This window comes from Pipistrellus hanaki (genome assembly GCF_964339955.1).
Source record: "Pipistrellus hanaki genome assembly, chromosome: 1".
Classification (NCBI taxonomy): domain Eukaryota; kingdom Metazoa; phylum Chordata; class Mammalia; order Chiroptera; family Vespertilionidae; genus Pipistrellus; species Pipistrellus hanaki.
This window is the reverse complement of record NC_140503.1, coordinates 155,804,193-155,824,974: the sequence shown is the minus strand read 5'-3', so window position 1 is coordinate 155,824,974 and position 20,782 is coordinate 155,804,193. Positions and strand designations below refer to the sequence as shown.

The window sequence follows — 20,782 nt, the reverse complement described above, 5'->3', positions numbered from 1 at the left end:
ATATTTTTAATATTGCAATCAGAAAACAAAACAAAAAAACAACACAAGTATTCAGACATGAAAATTACCTCATATGAAGATGAGAAATCCTGACGTTATTCTCCAAAGACTTCATTAATCTCATTTGGAAAACAAACAAAAATAAGGAAATATTATAAAATTACAAAGACTCCTTTGGTTTTATGTTGACAAACATTATTTTCAGTACAATTAACTTCTCCTAAAAAAATAGAGAGGTGTCAATTCAGAGAACATCAATATTGTTGTCAGTTCCCGTTTCTACCACTTCAACTTTTATTTTTTTGGCTCTCTGAACTGGAACGTTTCCCCTGGAAATTCATTCTGCCTCAGCTGCTGGGTAAGCAATGCCTTCCCTGGCACTCTGCTTTCCTTTCTCTCAGGCCCTTTAATGGGCTTAGTCCCAGATCACTGTAAACCGGAGCCTGGTAACCCAGGAACACGGACAGTGGCCTGCATTCATTCACCTTACAGCCTTGCTACCATGTTTCTCCCATGGGATGAATCCTCAGGGTCTGAGGTTCCCAGATCAAAGACAGCTGATGCACTGAGTATTTTGATCCAGTCATCTGGGTTTAGGTTCTGCCAAGGACTCTTGTTTGAAATCCTGGTTCATCGGCCTGCCTGGCCTTTTGGGTTCCTCCGCAGAGCATGAACATGAGGCGACATCTTGCTGTTCTGACACCTGGAATGGTTTCTTCTGCAAAAAACACAATTTGCTAAATACAGTCACCACCACCAGATTCCTGAAAAATAATTCTATCTAAATTTTCATCGACTGTGCCCTGTCTACCAGCAAACAGCCCCAATTAATGCCACGTTGATTGAGTTTTTCCTATGCTCTCTGGAGCCTGATCTGCAACTGAGAAATCCTCCTATCTTCTAGCTCACACTTTCTCATCAGTCCTTGATCTTGAACCAACTGCAAGCTTCAGTCTCCATCTCCAATAAAGGCCCCTGCCACGCTAAGGCATGCATAATGCTGCTTTCATGTTACAACAGTTGTTGCAAAAGGATAATTTATGTTGTAGCAATATGGAAGAAATCCAGAATGTTTCCCTTTTACCACTAGACTAAAGCAAAGGGGGGAAATTGCCTTTATAATGGTTGGATGATCATGATAGGATAGGAAGTAAATCAGAAAACTATAAAATAGCTAGGACAAAAAAAAAAAAAAAAGAAATGTAAGTTTTAAATTTATTTGCTGATTCTTCATCTACAAACATTGTCTGCTAATGTTTTAAAGTCAATTCACTTTCTAAAACACTTATAAATTTTTCTAAAACACTTATGAATTTTATTATAGTAATGGGATTGGAAAGAAAAAAAATATCTCCCTCACCTTCCCTAGGTACCAATTTTATTTTTTTATGCCACTACTGAAGAATTTCTAATTTGGCTCATCACTTCAGTGGGAATTCAGTGCACATAAGGGGCACATATGTAATTGGCAACCTAATTTTTCTGCTTTCATCAAATGAGGCAATGCCAAGTCTTCATTGAACTTGCCAGTGAAATACATTTGGGAACCAAACAGCAGAAAGCATAAGAGATGAAAATGAACAAATTGGAAAGAGTCATTAACTTTCTGTTTTCCTATCACAACAAAAATTATATCATTGAACGTGTAGCAACATGGGAAATTCTACTTGAAACATTAAGCAGTCTTAGAAGAGAATAATTCATTTATATAACTACAGAAATGTTGTTTATTGTTATTTATAAATGGACTTTCTAGTACATATTTTCAAAAAACAAAAATACAAAATAGTAGTTAAAACAAATCAACTTTTTAGAATGTGCTTTAGGTGACATTTTCATGTTTTGTTTTATTTTTTTAGTGTATATAAATTCTAGACTTTATTTGGCAAGCAAAATTGTTAGAAAATTAAGTGAGAAATGTTGGCTTTATTTAATACCTTAATGAATTAAAGGCAATCAACAGATTGTCATGGTTCTCAGTAATTATGGATACAATTTGAGAGTGTGAAAATTACAATCAGTTGTGGTTACCAAAAATGCCCTTGAAATATCTGGTCTAATGTATAATTTTAAAGTTTGAAATATAGGGTCATTATTAAATTATCATTATTGATGAAAATTAAATAAAGAACTAGAACTATAAAAGCTCTCCAAGCTTGCCCAATATAATTGAGTACTACCCTTAAAGGGGGATAAAACTTTGAAAAGATTTTCTGTTTACAGCTTTTAAATAAACCAAATATTTATTTGCTCAGTGCAAATGTTCAGATCAGGAATATCTATTCTTAAACAATCCATTTTGCATTGAAAGAGATTCTTTAATAAGGACTTTCTAGAAAAGTTTCCTAATTATTTTCATATATATAAGTCTTAGTTAGGACTTCCTAAGTCCTCACCTAATCTTAGAAATGAACATTTATAAATCCCTCTTGCAATGGAAAAATGCCGAAATATCATAGATCAGCTTTTTCACGACTATCAAAAGCTCTAAAGAAACTTTTAAGATTTTCAACTAAGCCAAGATTTCTGAATGGAAGTAAGAACAGTGGAGTAAGTCAGGCCAAGGTTGAGTTCCAGCCTCATCACTTGGCCTGTGTGTGATCTAAGGTTAACTATGTATATTACTCTCCCCAGACCTGACATTTCTGATCTGTGAAACTGAAGGAAAAAAATAGCTTTTTAAAATATGGGCACACACTTTAAATCCCAATATCCTTTGTTAGTGCACCCATTTTCCAACGCTTAATCAAAGACATTATAACATCCTATATTTATGTTATTCATATATTTGTCCACTTGTTCCAACTTGCTGCCCATTCTTGATTATATACTTAAGCCACTTTTAATGGACTTAAACAGACTCTAAACTCTTTATAGTAGACATAAAGGAATCTGGGAAAAGAAAAGTCAGTGTGGAAAACCCAAAGACATAACAATGATCAGTAGCTACTAACAATGAGAGAAGATGCAATAACAGAGTTGTCAACCTTTCCATCACCTCACTAGCCTCCGAAATATTCTGAGGTTCCTTTTGTGAAAAAATAAAAAAAATAAAAAGAGTTTTCCAAGGTTGTGCCCCCCAAACAGGGTTGTTTCCATACCTAAATGCACAATAACTGCTAACACTCATTCAAAATACACCTTGATTTTACACCAAATTGATTCACATTTTTGAAGTCAGATCACATGGCCTCTCGCATTATTTAGAAAACACCCCCCAAACAAACAAACAAACACACACACAACACACACACACACACACACACACACACACACACACACTATCTTGGAAAAGTGACAGATTGCTTGATTCCTGTACACTTTTCTGATACAGTAATGTGCCAGATCACAAAGATGCTGTGATTTGGGCTGGAGGCTAGTTAAGGTATAAGGGATGTGATGTCAGGTGTATAAATTTAACACGGGAATGTATTATCTATCTAGATATGGCCCTGCACGCCAACATAATGGGTTTAAAAATGTTCCACAGCCCTAACCGGTTTGGCTTAATGAATAGAGAGCATTGGCCCTCCAACTGATAGGTTCCGGGTTCGATTCCTGACAAAGGCATATGTACCTGGGTTGCAGGCTCCAACCTCAGTAGGCGGTGAGCATTAGGCAGCTGATCCATGTCTCTCTCATTGATGTTTCTAATTTTCTACCTCTCCCTTCCTCTCTTAAAAATCAATAAAATACGTTTTAAAAAAATGTCTCACATACACACAGTTAAATGCACTCCATCTGCTATACTGCCTGCTCAAGACATAAATGTATGTATATAGGACTGGAGATAAAGAAGGGGATAGGTGGCAAATAGTTCAGGACCCAGTGTTAACCTAAAAGGAAATCAGACAATGCAATGGGAGAGAGGATCAAGGGAAAACAAATGAAGAATGCCACAGCACCAGGCATCAGAAGTCCTCTCCATCTCCAAAGTGGCAAATGTCTCCAGGGGGCCATCAGTCAAACGGATGTGAAGGATGTAAACGTGGTGGTAGCTGGTTCTGTGTGTAATCCCCTTGTTGCCCAGGGCCTTCTGTGCAGTAGTAACCCAAGTTTCACTCCAGGTCACAGTCTCCTTGCTTTCATTAGCCCACAGAAGAACTGATGGCTGTAAAAGACTCCTGGAAGGCGTGACCTGCTGTGAGGAAAGAAGCCCTGAAGGGAAGAGAGACCTGTCAGGATGTGAATGGGGTGGGTGAGAGTGCAAAGAGCCCCCCCCCCCCACCTCCTCCCCCTCCCGGAAGAGAAAGAAGATAACCTCGGTGGCTTGCAGGGAAAAGCTACAGCGCCTTTCAGCATCCTCGGGAGGGATCCCTTCGCTGAGCTGTAAAGCCTCCCCCTCTTATTCTCCCTTGACCTGCCTGTGCACTTGGATGTGACTTGAGCAGGAGGATGGGCTAAGGGTGGGGGGTGAGGAGGGGGGGAAAGCCAAGTCAGCACAGCCAGCTACGGCTTCCCCCTGACCTGAGAACTCAGCAGCGGGCCGGGGCGGCGGTGCACGCGGTCGCGGGAGAGGCTGCGCGCGTGGAAGGCGCGGCCGGGTTGGCCCGGCGCCGCCCCGCCCCCACGCCCGCCGCCCCTTTAAAGGGCGCGCGCGCCGCCCTCCGCGCCGTGGGCAGGGCGCCCGCGGGGAGGGAGGCGGCTCCGGGCTCCCCGCACGGTCCCGCTCCTCCGCGCACTCACACACTCGGAAGCGCCTCCCCACGCCCCTCCCCTGCCCTCCGCGGGCTCGGCTCCCGGCTCCCCGCTCCCTCCCCGCACAGAGGCGCCCACAGGCAGCCGATCCGCCGCGCGCTCCGGCTCCGCACCATGCCCGCCGGGGGAGCGGGGGCCCGGGCGGAGCGGCCCCGCGGGCGCGGGCAGGAGGCGCGGGCGGATCGTTAAACACCGCACCTGGGAGCGGAGAGAAGGAGGGCGGGCAGAGGACCGGGCTGCAGGAGAGACACCCCCCTCCGGTGCCCCGAAGACATACATCCCCGAGCCCCCGGAGGAGCCTTCCCCAGCAACGCGGAGCCTCAGGTAGTAACGCCGCGCCCGGGGCTGCGGCCGCGCCCGGAGGGAGGGTCGCGCGCCCGGCGGCCGCTGCCCCAGGCGGGCGCCGGGGTGACCGACCCGGGCAGGTGACGGCGCGGGCCCGGCCGCCGCGGAGCAGCCCCCGCCCAGGCCCGGGGCGCCGGCGTGCGGGCCCGGGTGCGCGGCGCGGGGACCTGGCCTGGCGGCCGGGCGGGGAGGGAGAGAGGGGGACGCGCGGCTCGCCGGCCGCTGGCCAGTGACTCCTGGCGCCGCGTGGCCTCTCCCTCGTGCTCCCGGCGCTCCGCTCCGCTCCCCGGGCCGCGGCCCCCGCTCCGGGGCGGCGTGGAGCGTGGATCGTGGAGCGGGGCCGGCCCCGGAGGCAGGAGTTGGCGCCGGCTCCGCGCACTCCCCTCCCGCGTCCTGCGCGCAGGTAGGGCGGCCGGGCTGCGGGCGCCGGGAGGGGGCGGCGGCCGGGATGGCAGCGGGGAGAGGGGCGGGGGTCCCGGGGCTCCCGCGGTGCTGGGCCGGTCCCGCTCCCATCCTCCCCCGCCCGCTGGTCCCCTGGCGCTGGCTTCCTGGGTTGGAGGCGAGACCCTTCCCGGTGGCGCAGGGACCGCGGAGACTTAGTGGCAACAAATTGCTTTGTGGTGGCGCGTCCAGGGCTCGGGAGGGGTGTGTGTATTTGTGTGTGTGTGTGTGTGTGTGTGTGTGTGTGTGTGTGTTCCTTCGCGCTGCTGACTGATCTGTGCGTTGTGTCCTCTGAAAATAAAACCAGCTCTGAGCCGAAACCGCAGGTGTCCCCTTGGCCCTCCCTCTTGGGATCATTTTGGGGGGCTTGTTTGCCCGGGACTCCGCGCGGGGCCACCCCGGGGGAGGGTGCGCGGAGAGCGGTGGGAGGATTTGTGAATGGTGCGCGGGGAGGCTGAGCCCTGCTGCTGTCAGGGAGGAGGTGTCCCGAGTGAGCGGAGAGGCTGTGGATGGTAAAGAGTTATGAAATTTCTCGGGGGTTGCTTTCAGTGTATCGGGAGCTTTTACTCTCTCCCCCTCTCTCATCTCTTCCCTCATTTTTTTTTTTTTAAATCAATCAGAATTAGCAAGAGTTTTGCTTTGCCACCTTCTCTGTGGGACCTGGAATATGAAGTGAATCACTTAGGGCTTCTGTTATTGTTTTGTTTTGTTTTTATAGGTGGAAAAAAAATGCTGCTTAGAAAATCTCGTGCCCTTGGATGTTTTTATACTGTTTCTCTACTCCTTTTAACTCTTCAGGCCATCAATAGGACCCCGAGACAAAGTGCCTGCTTGGTTTCAGCAGCTTCATTTCTAATATCTTTACAGTTACCTTCCCACTGAAATGCAACCCAAGCCCTCCACCCCTGCACCCAAGAAAGGCTACTAAAAAGGATGTGCACACATTTTTACCATAAAGATGTTTTCACTAAAAATGTTGGGAGGAAAGAGAAGCAGACACCTAGCTGGGTATATACGGATTACTGCCGACTAAAAGCCAGCTTTTAAGAGAACATCTGAAATTCTTACTAACTTAGGCTATGTCACAGTTTGTTTCTGTTTCTCTTTCTTTTTGCTTTTTAATAAGTACAAACTCCAGAGACATAACTTGAAGCTTAGATATGACTTGGGACAGGGTCTACCAACTATGCTTTAACAAACGTATGCTTGTTCCTAAAAGTTAGCAGCCTCTGCTTTTACAGAGTCAATGACTGGGTTGTGACTGAGATGATAGGACAGGGTCATTATTACTTTAAATTACTACGTCTCAAAGGTCTGCTGGACAAGCATAGTCTTTGTAACACCGAAGTTCCCTGTAGCAACTATTACTCCTTCAATAATTTCATTGAGAAGAAAGAGAAGTAAACTGGCCGATCTATTGTCAGAGTAATTTGCCTATCTTTGATATTAATTAGGGAGCATCTTATTTTTTACCAACACATGCCAATTGTTTTTAGTTTTTTCTTTTTCTTTTCCCCCAGTGTGAAAGTAGCTTACCAGTTCCTTTTCAGTCCTGTTCATTCTGAAGGCAAAGCTGAGTTAAGGATTTGCTATTTGGATTCCGTTATGTTCACTTTGGTTTGAAATACATTTTCAACATGGAGCATGTGCGGTTTTATATATTACCTTCGGATGTCGACTTAGAGCCCCACTGAGTGTTGTTACATTAACTTTCCTGAATCATTGCAATGTAGAAGAAATAATGGGGACTTTTACAACGTACTTGATAAACTGTATTATACAGTTATTAAAAATCATATTTATCGATAGCTTGTCTTTCGACACTCAGAGAATAGGCAACTATTTATTTTAATGATGCATTATTTATACTATAGGTTATAAATTTACCATTAAACTCATGAAGTAGAAAATGAAAATGTATTTTATTATTCAACATAGCACTCAAAATAGACGCCCTGTCACGTGCAAGGCACTAATGAGGGATTGTGGAGAACATGACTTCCTCGCTCTCTGCCCTTCAGGAGCTTACTCCCCGTTTGGGAGGAATCTGATCCTCATGCCTGGACAGAATTAACAACTCATGGCAATAAGAGATTGCATGTCTAATGAGGGCTGCAGGAGTTCAGAGCATGATAATAACATTTCATACCGGGTTTTGTTTGAAAAGGCTTCTGGGGTAGCCAGACTTGCCTGGTCTTGATCTTAAAGGATAAATAGGATTCGTGGCTTATGGATGAGAATATGAGGTACAAGATACAAGTCTCTTGGAATTATATAGAAAAGAACAAAAGATGTGATAGTGAAGATAAGTTTGTTTTGAAATAGATTTAGATATTGCACTTGAATTTGTTGTGCCAAGAGCAGGGTGAGTCTGTTTTGATGTACAACATTGTGTATACTCTATTCTTGGAATGAATTGTCAGTACATATTTTGAAACTTAGAAAGCAAATCTTTGACTTTATATGGCCTTTTAATGAAAAAAACTATGCTTGGCATGTATTTGTAGACAATACTTACTCACTGAATGCTCAATATTATATTCTTCATATACAATGTATGACTCATTAAATGATATATTTTCTATAATATTTTTATTTTAAATATTAATAGGCATCCATATAATAGTTAATCTATTCCTACATTATTTCCCATGAAGGACTTGTGGGAAACTATTTTAATATTGTAGCAATAATTTTAAAGATATTGTAACTATCTTCTGGTAAATAGATTGTATTAATAATGGAAACATGTCTTCTCTCAGCATTCTAAACTTAGTTATTTTTTCTTTGTGTATATATTTACGTTTCAAAATACAAAAACAAATGTTAAGATGCATTCCTTCATTATAAGGATACAAGGGGAAAATCTGAATTGATAGTGAAGAAATAGTACAAATAGTAGATATGACTACCAATAAATAGCAATACAATTACTTTCAGGTTAGCTGAATTAAACATTTCATATATTTCATTGTTGACTGAATAAATAAGAGTTATTACAAAAGTGAAAAACCTATAAGTCACTATTTTCATATATGTGCAGGAATGGGAGGGTTTCCAAGTTAGAGTAAAACCAAATTATATGTTAATTGGTCTCTTTTGAGTTTGGTTTGAGTTTGAGTTTGGTTTGTCACAAGTGTATCCCTTTGATAATGTAATCTCTCCTACTGTATGACTGACAGTTCAGTATGATTTCCCTATTGGATAGTGACAAAATCTGTTGGCTTTATATTGCAAACATACACTTCTATCAACAATATATTAACTTCACTATGCATGATTGTCAGTTAACAATAAAACATGAAGTCTGAGCTGGGATAAGCAGTGAAAAAAGATGGGGAGATTAATGAAAAACATTGTAATATATGAAATATACTTCAATGTGTTGCTTAAACTAAATATAATATAAAAATGTAAAACCGACCAGTCTAAATTGCAATGGATACAATACTAAGATATGATCAGTTTTTATTTTACAGTGATCATAATGAAAATTTTAAGTTACTTATTCTGGATAAATAAAATGCCAGAAAAACAGTGGTGGTAAAAAAAAAAATGCATATTAGATTCTGTGATATGATATTAAACAATTTTTAAAAACTTTCTGTTTAGATCAGGGGTCTTCAAACTATGGCCCGCGGGCCACATGCGGCCCGCAGAGGAGTCTGATCCGCCCGCCAGGTTTTTTGGGCAGTGAGCGCAGCCGAGGTGTTACAGTAGGAATTATTAATAGTAGTTCATATAGTCCGGCCCTCCAGCTCTCTGAGGGACCGTGATCTGGCCCCCACTTTAAAAAGTTTGAGGACCCCTGACTTTAGATAATTATCAGATGAAGTTTGTTGTTCGACCAAACTGTGGTTCTGTGCCTCAACTAGTTTTAAAACATAGCTTTTGGTTTCGCATTATTTATACTGTATTAACAGTTTTTAAATTTTAATTTAGCTGATTAAAATTTTGAATGCCATGACTCTGTTCTGAAACTAAAAGAATATTGAAAGGTAATTTATAAGGAATCATCTTACTATCCAATAGTAAATTCTTACGTTAGAGTAGTATTTCTCAAAAAATGGTTCCCTGTGCAGAGCACCAGTGAATTGTTAAGATGCCAATCTTACCACAGACTGACTGAATCAGAAACTCTGGGGTGGGGTCCTCTATGTGATTCTTACACCATCTTAAGTTTGAGAACCAATGACCTAGAGTATTTACAATGAAATGTGAAGGCTGTGTCTCCCACCTTTTGGTGTATGAGATGACACTTCAGCTAACTGAGCCCCTGGCCAGAGTGATGATATACACTGAGTGGCCAGATTATTATGATCTCTGAAAGCATAATAATCTGGCCACTCAGTGTGTGTGTGTGTGTGTGTGTGTGTGTGTGTGTGTGTGTATTAGAGGCTTGGTGCATGAATTTGTGCATGAATGGGGTCCAGCCAGCCTTGCCAGGGGGAGGGGGCATGGGCGGTTGGCTGGCCTGCCTGCTGGTCGAACTCCTGGTCGAGGAGACAATTTGCATATTAGCCTTTTATTATATAGGACTAGAAACCCAGGACATGAAATTCATGCACTCAGGTGTGTGTGTGGGGTGTTGTCCCTCAGCCTGGCCTGTGTCCTCTCACAGTCTGGGAGCTCGCAATTGATTGCTCTAAAGAGGTAGGCCCCACCCACCCAGCCAAGATTCCACAATGGATCACCCCAAAGAGGTAGGCCCCACCCAGCCAGGATTTCACAATAGATAGCCCCAAAGAGGTAGGCCCCACCCTGCCTGGGCTCCACAATGGATTGTACTGCAAAAGGAGGCCACTGCAGTGTTGCTGACCAGTGCCTGGGCCTCTCTCTTTAGGGCAATGGGGAGATGGGGAGATGGCCGGGGCCCTGGCCAATTGCATTACACCCGCCTTGGCTGGCCTGGCGCCAGTGATCATCCTGATGGTAGTTCCGCTATGTGGCCATTCAGTCAATTTGCATATTATGCTTTTATTATTATAGATATACACTGAGTGGCCAGATTATTATGCATTCAGAGATTATATTAATCTAGCCACTCAGTGTATTTTTTATTAATAACAGTAATGGCCATAATGTGCTGAATACTTCCTACATGATAAGCAGTTTATATATGTTATGCCATGTGGTTCGTCAAAAATGATAAACAAATTTTTGTGCATATTTTAGAGATGAGGAAACTGAGGCTACATTCCTGATTTATCTCAGGGCCCAGCACTATGTGTGCATTATCTTGCCTGTGGCCACCATATTCAGCAAGAATGTTCATGCTTCCCATGGAACCAGAACAAGTGATGAAGGAATTGCAAGGCTGAAGCTTGTTGTTCTTTGCAGTGCTGACATTATGCACTCACAGTGCCATGCAAGCAAAATTCCTTATCCATCTGTTCTTAATATTCCAAGTCATTAATGGAAATTTAAAACGTAAGCAAGTATAATTTTAAGAATAGGTGCTTTTATGTAGAGGATGTTCAAACATTAGATATTTTCCATATGTAACTTATCTTCTGGAAAGGTTCAACCAGAGCTTTGAATACCTTGCTTAAACAAAGTTGGTCTTAGGTACTGTCTATTAACCCACGTCTCCGATGCAAAGGGACTGTCATATGGTAATATCAGTTTAGTTTCTTTTGGCTTTTATTCTTCAGCTCATTTATTTAACTGTGAGTTTAATCAATGTTCAAATGTTTGCAGAAAAGGAAATATTTAAAGACTGAGCCTGTAGAACTCAATGGACAACCAGAGAGTTAAAGTTGATTATGGTGAACCCCTCTGGTAGACTAAATGTGCAAAGTTGTATGTTTCATAATCCATATAATAAAGAGGTAATATGCTAATGGTCCATTACGGCATGGCAGCAGGGGGACTTGCCTGAGGCTTGCTTCCCTGCCCCTGGCACTGGCTGGGGAAGTGAGGCTGTGTCCCCCTCCTGGTGCCGGAGTCCTCTTTTTCTCCTGGCTGCATGTGCCCATCAGACACCCCTGTGACCCCATGCCCCATCCAAGAGCACTCTTCCCAGGGATGCCACCAACCGCCCCTGAGGTGAGGGGAAGTGGGGGGGGGGCAAGAGGCGACACCCGCTCAGCAGAAGGCCGGCTCTTGGGGCGCGGTCCGCAGACACCAACTCGGGGAGCTAGTGTTGGCGGTGACCCCCAAGAGGGGTCACACATGCAAATCGAGAGGGTGTGGACTCAACATGAAGAAGGGCCTGGGCATGATGACAGAGAGTGGACGTGAGGTAAGGCCCCGTACCTGGACGTGCCAGCGGGTAAACAACACGGGGATCCCACCGCCACACACACAGGGCGGCCCCATCCTCCCGCCGTGTGGACCCGGCCTCACCACCGTGGAGACCACAGGCGACTCACACCACAGGGAAGCCGCCGCGGCTTTCTCCACCCATCCATCCATCCATCCATCCACCCATCCATCCATCCATCCATCCATCCATCCATCCATCCATCCATCAGCCCAGTCTGACCCAGAGAGGGGCTCACATCCTGGGTGGAACGCCTCCCCCCCCCAGGACAAGCCGGGCCCCAACCGTACCTGCAGCATGCCTGTTGCCTGCGAATTCCGGAGGGGAGTGGACAGAGAGCCGCTCAAGGCGTGGGAGCGGGCACCCGGGGGGTGGAGGTTGGAGGGAAAGGCCACCGTGTCCTGTCCCCCCTTCAGCATTCAACAGGAGGAAAGCGTTGCGTACTCATGAATGCACATGTGCACGCCCGTAACGCAGTGGTCCCTGCGATGGGCCTGGGCCAAGCGGCTGGACCCTCCGCCAACTGGGAAGCGGGAGGCGCGGTCCATGGTAGGCAAGACACAGCTGCTTCGTTACTTGTCCCCTCAAAGCCGGTGTGAGAGGGGCCGGAGTGCCCACACAGAGGCGGCTACAGGTCCCAGAGAGGAAAGCAGCCAGTACTAAGACAGAACGAAACGCATAGAGTTTTTAATTAGCCTGTAAAAAGAGTAAAAGAGTGAGGGAGGTGGGAGGAAGATGGGGAAGGAGGGAAGGAAGAACTTTATAAGTGAGCCAGTAGACAAACACAAGAATTAAAGAAGGAAAGACAGTGTATGAGTGAACTGTAGGAGCTATAATGAAAATCAAGTATAGTTGTGTCCTGGGAACAGATTTTAAAACTAGGATTCAGAAAAGAAAAAAAAAAGATAAATGATAGTGAATAATTAGGAAGATAGATAGATAGATATTAATTTAGTGGAAGTAAGTAGAGAAGAATGTATAGAAAAGGTTGGATGAGAGAGAAAGAGGGAGGGAAGAAAAGCTTTAAATGGGAGTCAGTAGAGCTGAAAAGGAGAATGGGAAGAAGGAAAAAATGGGGGAGGGAGCAAAGCAGGTGGGTCAGGCTGGCAGGGGAGGGCAATGAGGGGGTAAGGCTGGCAGGGGAGGGCAGTTAGGGGAATCAGGCAGGCAGAGTGGTTAGGGCAGGCAGTCAGGTGAGCAGTTAAGAGCCAGAGGCTCTGGATTGTGAGAGGGATGTCCATCTGGTATTCCGGAGGGCTCCCGGATTGGAGAGGGAGCAGGTCAAGCTGAGGGATCCCCCAACCCCCATGCACGAATTTCCTGCACTGGGCCTCTAGTGTGTTTATATTAGCCAATAATGTGAATAACAGTAGATGCCCAGTATCAGGAACAAAAAACAAAACAAACAAAAAACAAAACAAAACAAAAACAAACCACAATTGCTTTAACTGAGTATTTCAGGTATGGCCTATTTTGTAGCTGTTGTCAGAATCTGTTTTCATTGCTGGAATAATTTAATTACTAACTGGAGCCTCAGCCATTCCCCTTATTCAGGACTGTCCTTCTATGTAGTGGGAAAAGTGACCTGTGTCTAGCCCAACACGGGATTTAACATTTAAGCCATTGATGCCCAACTGTAATATGACATATGTACAGTAGTGCTTCTTTCTTGTAATGAAAACTGATTTCTCACCTAATATTTTCCCCTGCCTCTTGTATCACCATTTCTCCCAGTGTTTGAGCAAGGCACTTTTGACAGGGCCTTCTTTATTTCTTTAAAGACTAGGCTTCTCCCTCTGGAACCATCTCATTTCCAGAGTTCTTTTATATAGCAGGGGACTGCCCACAAAATACTACTTTCCTGGATCTTTAAACATTGCCAGCTCTTAGAGGTATGATAAAATTCCAGTACTCACTCTTGGACCTCTGTGGTGCCAGTGGCTTATGGCATATTGCCATACCCCAGACACTCAGGCTGGCTGGACTTCTTGGAGTTATTTACAGCTAGGTTTTTATAGTGCTTCCTACAGTAAGTACAAATCTAATTCTGGGTTCCAACCATCACCAGAGATGCCTCATTTTGCTACATGTAATCTTCCCTTTACATGTCAATGCCCCACTATAGAGCTACCTCATTCACCATCACTGACAACAGACATTTGTAAGTGCTTATTATGTATAAACGATTCTATTTCAAAAATAGAATCCTGTCTGCCATACCGCAGTCTCTGCACTTCCTATGGTTACTAGGGTTCCTGAACAGCATAATCCACAATAGATGAAATATACATTGTCCATGTCTTGTTTAATACCCAAATGTGACATGTGTATACAAATCATAATAATAAAAAGGCTAATATGCAAATCAACCAAATAGCAGAATGACCAGTCACTATGATGTGCACTGACCACTGGGGGACAGATGCCCAACATAGGATCTGGTCCTTGGTGGTCAGTGCTGGGCTGATGGCTGGCAAGCGCAGCAGCCTGCCTCTGCAGCAGTGTTAAGGATGTCCGACTGCTGCTTAGGCCTGCTCCCCATCCTCTCCATCCCCACTGTATGAATGTCGTGCACTGGGCCTCTAGTATTTGCATAACGTGCTCATTATATTTTTAGGATCTGTCTGTTTCTCTCTCTTTTTTTAGTCAGTTAATTTCTTGATGGTTTGGCTCTTCTCTAGTCTCTATAGTAGCCTTCTTTGTACATGATGTGTTTGGAGGGCAGAACAGCTGAAGAAACATATTCCAGAAGGTATAATGCCTTCTCCACTTTTTAATCACTCATTAATGAAAACTAACAGTATGCCTGTGTTCAAAAGTGTTTGTTAAGCTAGGTGTACTCCCCTAATTCAACTCTTGTGGGAGACATAGTGATACATCTTTCTTATCAACCAAATTTAGACTAGTATGTCAGATTTTTTTGAATATTCACTGCAATTAGCTGTTTCACAGAAATAGGTAAACACTGTAATTATGTTAATGATTTGTTATTATTGTGTGTGTGCTTTCTTTGTTTCTTGCTTGTTTTTGACAACAGCAGAAAACAATTTATCACAAACCTATATTAGGTTTATAAATAAGACCAAACAAATATACATGAATAAAGACATGGAAAAAATATGTGTAAATGTAGGCCTAAACATTCTAGGCAATTCTTTCTTTAGAAACTATCTTTATTTTTGCTTTGTTTGGTTATTTTTTGTTTATAGTTATGCAAACTGCCAGAGCATTAAGTCTAAATATATTAAATATGTTTATTAAGTTCTCCTTTCTAGCATTCAGTCTTCTTTAGGATACTTAAGAAAGATATAAATACAAAAAAGCATGCAAATATCTCAGAAACATCAGATGAGAAGATTAGGTAAAGGAGGAGATTTCTTTATGAATTTCTTTAAACCTGAGACCCTGAAGATTTCCCCAGGTTAGGTAAAGAAGGCAATTTCTAAACCAAACTCAAACTCATAGGTGAAATCTGGACTAAGAGTAACTTATTTCAGCCCAGCCAGTGTGGCTCAGTGATTGAGCATCGACCAATGAGCCAGGAAGTTACAATTTGATTCCCTGTCAGGGCACATGCCTGGGTACACCTGTAGGTACACCTACAGGATACCTCAAGGTGTAAATGTAGTGGTATTGAGGAACTTCTGAAATGATAAAGAGTCTATCAGAGGGAGGGTCTAAGTTGATTGGAGGTTAAGTGTAATATGATGCATCTCTGGGGAATTTTCAGGGTCTCCAGTGTCAGTGCTTCTTAAAACAGTTAAGTTATAAAGACTCTACACTGCTGTTTAGTGAAGGAAGAAGTTGCCTCTCAAGGATATTTCTAAGGAGAGGCAGGTTCATTGGCTGATGGTAGAGAAGACACACAGCCTCAGAGATCTAATGCAGTAAAGGAAAGGATGAAGTGTTTTGAAATCCTTAAATTTTTTTATTTTTTATTTGAATGTAGTATAGTTTGGTAACTGAAGTTCTAGAGATCCTCTCTTCTCCCTGTCTGCCATACCTCAGTCTCTGCAATCACCTTTGATGACAGGGAGCTATCCAGGGTACTAGACTTCCTGCTGAACTCTTGCAAAATTGTGTAACACATTTTGTTGCCTTTTGAGGGGTGAGGGTAGGGTTAATCCTAGGGACTGCTATTGGCAGACTACATTAGTGGGTCCTTCAAGGCTCAACTCAAATGTAAATTCAAGGAAGCCTACCTCAATCCCCATGCAAGTATGACAATTGACTCTTGCTTATTCTTCAAGCCTACTAGATTGTGAACTCTGTGAGGGCAGGGATTTTGTATTTTATTCTCTTTTTTTAAAGCAGCTGGTCTAAATCAGCGATCTGAGGATCCTCAGTAATTGATAAATGAATGAATAAAGAGTGACTTGAATTTTGTCTGCCTTATGTGAGGTACTCCTATGCCAGCAGCCACTGTCCTGAATCATATTTTGGTTCACTTTGAATATTGCCCCCCCACCCCCCCAGGCTTTTTTATGGCCTGAATTTTTTTTCTTTCTTAACTTGGAACTGAGTAACCTAACATGGTTAAAAGTCATTAAAGGAAAAAAAAAGAAAATAAAAGAAAAGAAAAGAAAAGAAAAGAAAAGAAAGCATATAACATGGCCATGGGGGTAACTGCAATGTTTAAGAAAGCAAGAAGCAGCAGTGCTACACATTGATGTGGAGAATGGGGGTCCAAGGAGAATCTGATTTTTCACTTCCTCAAACTAGAATTTGGAACACCCACTCCACATTCACTTACTAAGGCCCCTAGAATATGTCATCTATAATTTTCCAGATTCACATTTTGAAATGTCTGTAAATCTGAGTCCATGTGAGGCTGGCAGAATTCTTTTATTCCTGAAGCATAAAGTCTAGCTCCCACTTGCAGTACCCATATGATCCATGGGCCTTAGTGAGAGTACAACTTGGTAAATGTCTTTTCTCTATCTTTTTGTAGCTGTATTAGGGACTTTCTGGACAGCCATAAAGAGTAAGTGTGCTTTTGTTTACACTACTCTATCCCCACACATATCATTGCTCTGAATGTCCAATGTGGCAATGATCAACTACATCGTAGAAAAACACTTCTACTTACATGTAATCTATCCTGTTACTGGTGTGATATTCACTTATTCATCACTTTTATATGATGTTGGTAGTTTGTGTACATGTTTATATCTCCCCTTATCAGGTTATTCCAAGAATAGTTTAGATTCCGCAGTTTATCTTTTGGTCAGAAATTCCATGTATTTTAAGTACATGACATAGGAAATGGTTATGAAGTCTTTGGGGAATATTTTTACTTTGTAGTTCTACCGGTAATTCACATTTTTGAAATGTATATATTATTTATCCTGTAGGTCATGTGTTTTTCTGTGTTTTTATTTATTTTTATTTTTTTTTCTTTAACCCAATGCTAACAGGAATGTTCCAATTATGAAGTAAAAAAATAAAGGCTCTAAATCTTAGTGATTTCCCCTTTGGGAACCTAGTTATATGTCTTAGAGAAAATAATATGAATTCAAAATAACACAGATGTAAAGAAAGGATTTTTAAAATGGACAAAATGATTGAAGCAAGGTTTTCTGTAGCCATTTCAAGTGAACTCATTGTTCTGAAAACTAATCATTTCTTTGCGAAATATTAAGAAATATGCCAAATAATATGATCATCATTAATTTTTTGGACTAAAAATGAGTACAGCCAATTTTCCAATAATACTAGAAAAGAAACCCTCCTGTAAAAAACTATGTTTAATCTATCTGAAAGAAAAGTTGCCTTAAAACTGTTTCATTAGAGAAAATGACGCATACTCAGGGTTTAGGTGTTTTATGATGAAACTGGTAGGAGGAAGGGGAGGGACTTTTGCAATCTTGTGAATCATTTGTGTTGTATAAGCATAGCCTCAGGAATCCTCAGCCCTTAGGCAAACCCAGGAGTCCAGAAGTGACAACTGCTTCTGGTTTAGTGTGTGGTCAGAAAAGATGGGGTTCTGTGGTGACTACACACTTCTCTTCCACAGAAGAAGGCAAAATCAATTTAAAATCCTGTTCAAATATCAGCAAATTAAAATGCTTTTGCTACAATATTATTTGACATTAAGTAAAAAGCTTGGGTCAACCTTTGTTTTACCTGTGTTTGTTCAAACATGCTCACATATATATAACAATGTGTTATAACTGGGCCTGTCTCATCTACATTTCTTCTAATAATGTGGATTTTTTTAGTTCAGTTTTTTGAGGGGGAGGAATGAATCAGTCTGTGCTCTCCATAAAAACAAAACTAATAGTGTATATGTCTATATCATTTATCCCTAAAAAGATTTATGTTAAGGAATTTGGTTCACATGATTGTGGAGACTGGAAATCTGTGGGATAGGCCAGTAGGCTGGAAACTCAAGATAGGATTTCTGTTATAATTTGTGGCAGAATTTCTCATCCAAGAAACTTTAATTTTGCTCTTCAGGCCTTCACCCTGTTATTGAGGGTAATCTGCTTTCCTTAAAGTCCAGTTATAAATAGTAATTGCAAATACAAAATGTTTTCACAGCAACATTTAGACTAATGTTTGACCAAAAAACTGAGTACCAGAGCGAGGCCAAATTGATGCATACAATTTAGCCATCACAGAGGGTGAAGTATAATATGTTATAAGAAGCCCTTTATTGTTTATATAAGCTGGTGTATTTGTGTTTTTTATTTGTCCAGAGATACTTTAATATTGTTCAGTTATTGGCATTTGTAGGCATAAGTCATCATTTATTTATTGCTTATTCACTTTTATAATCATTTATTAAGCATACGTTATGTGCAAGAGATAATTGAGTAATTAATAGAAAATGAATGACAAAGGCCACATCATCTAAGTGTATTAATTCTAGTGGAAGATACAGAACTATGTTAAACTAGAGACCTGGTACACGAAATCCATGCATAAGTAGGGTCCCTAAGCCTGGTGGGCAATCAGTGGTGATCAGGGCCTTCCAGCTGCTAGCCGGGGCCTTCCTTCATTCCATGCCACCCCCTGGTGGTCAGTGCACATCACACTCCTGAGGGGACAATTTGCATATTAGACTTTTATATATAAAGATAAATAAAGTTGTAGAGTTAATGTTAGTTTTCATGTCATTTTTCTCATGTAGAACCACCCCCCCCCCCAAAAAAAAAAAATCATGTCCAATTGTTAATAGGCTAAATTACTCTACTTAGCAATTTAAGTATAACATGTAAAACTGGATTATGAAAAGTGTGTTTGTCCACTGCATTTATACAATGTTGGCCATGAATATATTCATTTTAGAACTTTAAAGGATTTGTATTTGTACTCAGTCTATGCAAAGATGATCCATATATACTCAAACAGATCTGACAAATGGATTGTCATGTTTTATTGGTAATCATATTATTCATATTGCATAGAGCAATAAACATTTTCTTTATTGTCTTTAATGGGTATTTTCTCATAATACTTCCTCATTCCGAACTACTTTTTGTTTCTCTTTTCTTATCCAGGGAATATGAACTGTCTGCCTGGCATTTGAGGCCCTCTGTAAACTCACCACACCCTGCTAATCCAAACATAGGCCTTTCACTTGGTTAAGATTAGGTAACTTAGAGCACCTTCACAAATGTGGTATATGCATTCAATCTTTCCTGTTTATGCAAATCTCAGCTGTCATTACAGTTCTAACTCCTTGGAGCCTTCCAGGACAGCTTTAACCTGCCTGGGAATTTCCTTTATTATACTCTGAGTTATGAGCAATACCTAGTTGGCCCAGATAATTCAGTACAGTGCATTTTTCTGTAATGTGAATTAGCTTCTATATGATGGATAAATAGGGAAAATTATGTTAGTAAAATGTGTATGTTGGTTAATGTGTGATTTTCCACCAGCATATTAATATTTAGATTTACCAAGTAATTATAGCTGTTTGCAAAGTATGCTGCTCTAGAAAAATGCAAAGTACAATAAATACCCTTTCATTGACCTTTCATGTTTTTATTTTTATTTTTTATTTTTTATTTTTTTTAAATTTTCTATGAATATTTTATTTTATGACCTTTCATGTTTTTTAAAATTTTTTTTTTTTTTAAATTCAGAGAGAAAGGGAAAGGGAGTGTGTGCATGCATACATACACACAGAAAAAAAAAATATGGCATAAATGTCAGGTAGTTATTCAATAAGTTTTATTGCATAAATAGATAAAATTTATTTGCTTAATTTTTTTGACAACTAAATTTGGAATATTCTTCCTAGAATGAGTCTTGCTTTTTCTATCCATATCACTTTTGTCACCACATTTCCTAATAGTATATGAATTTATGGAAGTTTGTGGCTTATGTTTTTATTTTATAAATTTTTATTAAATACAATGTAGAAAATAAAATGTCATAGGCTCCAATTTCTTATATCTATCTTCCAGAAATTGAAAACTTTAAAAAAGTGCACAAAATCTAAAAGCTTAGGAAAAAAAAGTATAGAAGAGTATTTTTATTATGCTTGAATATTGAAGCATAACTTTAATAAGGCCTTAAAAGCAAAAACTTAAAAGAAATAATTGACAATTTTTGAAGGAAAATATTATTTTTATTAAAATTTAAGGACATATGAAAAAGTACCATAAATTAAGTGATTAGACAAATCACAGACAAGAAGTAAATATTTGCAATAAATATCACTGGTTAAGTACCCAGAATATATAAGGAATGCCAACAATTTATACATAGAAACCCACACCTGAAACCTATATGATCATGTCAAGCAATGTCACCTCAATAAATTTAATAAAAAATAAATAAGGAATGTCATCTTATAAAAGAGGAAACTCACTGGAAAGTAAACATGCTCAATCTTACTAATAATTAGGGAAGTGGAAATTAGTGGCATGTTGCCCTTGTCTGCATGGCTCAGTTGGTTGAGCAAAGTCCTGTGCACTCAAAGGTTGCCTGTTCAATTCCCAGTCAGGGAACATGCCCAAATTGTGAGTTCAATCCCTGATTGGGGTGTGTGCACCCAATTACTGTTATTCTCTTACATCA

General features: G+C 41.3%; 1 protein-coding gene across 2 annotated transcripts in view; it reads left to right on the top strand.

The window, feature by feature from the left end:
* Window positions 1-4,592: 4,592 nt before the first annotated feature.
* CCSER1 (coiled-coil serine rich protein 1) overlaps window positions 4,593-20,782 on the top strand; it is a gene marked incomplete at its 3' end in the record, with an annotated part of 1,087,168 nt that continues 1,070,978 nt past the window's right edge. For both annotated transcript variants that reach the window (XM_084881902.1, XM_084881903.1), the window contains exon 1: window positions 4,593-5,022. The remainder of the gene's footprint in view (window positions 5,023-20,782) is intronic.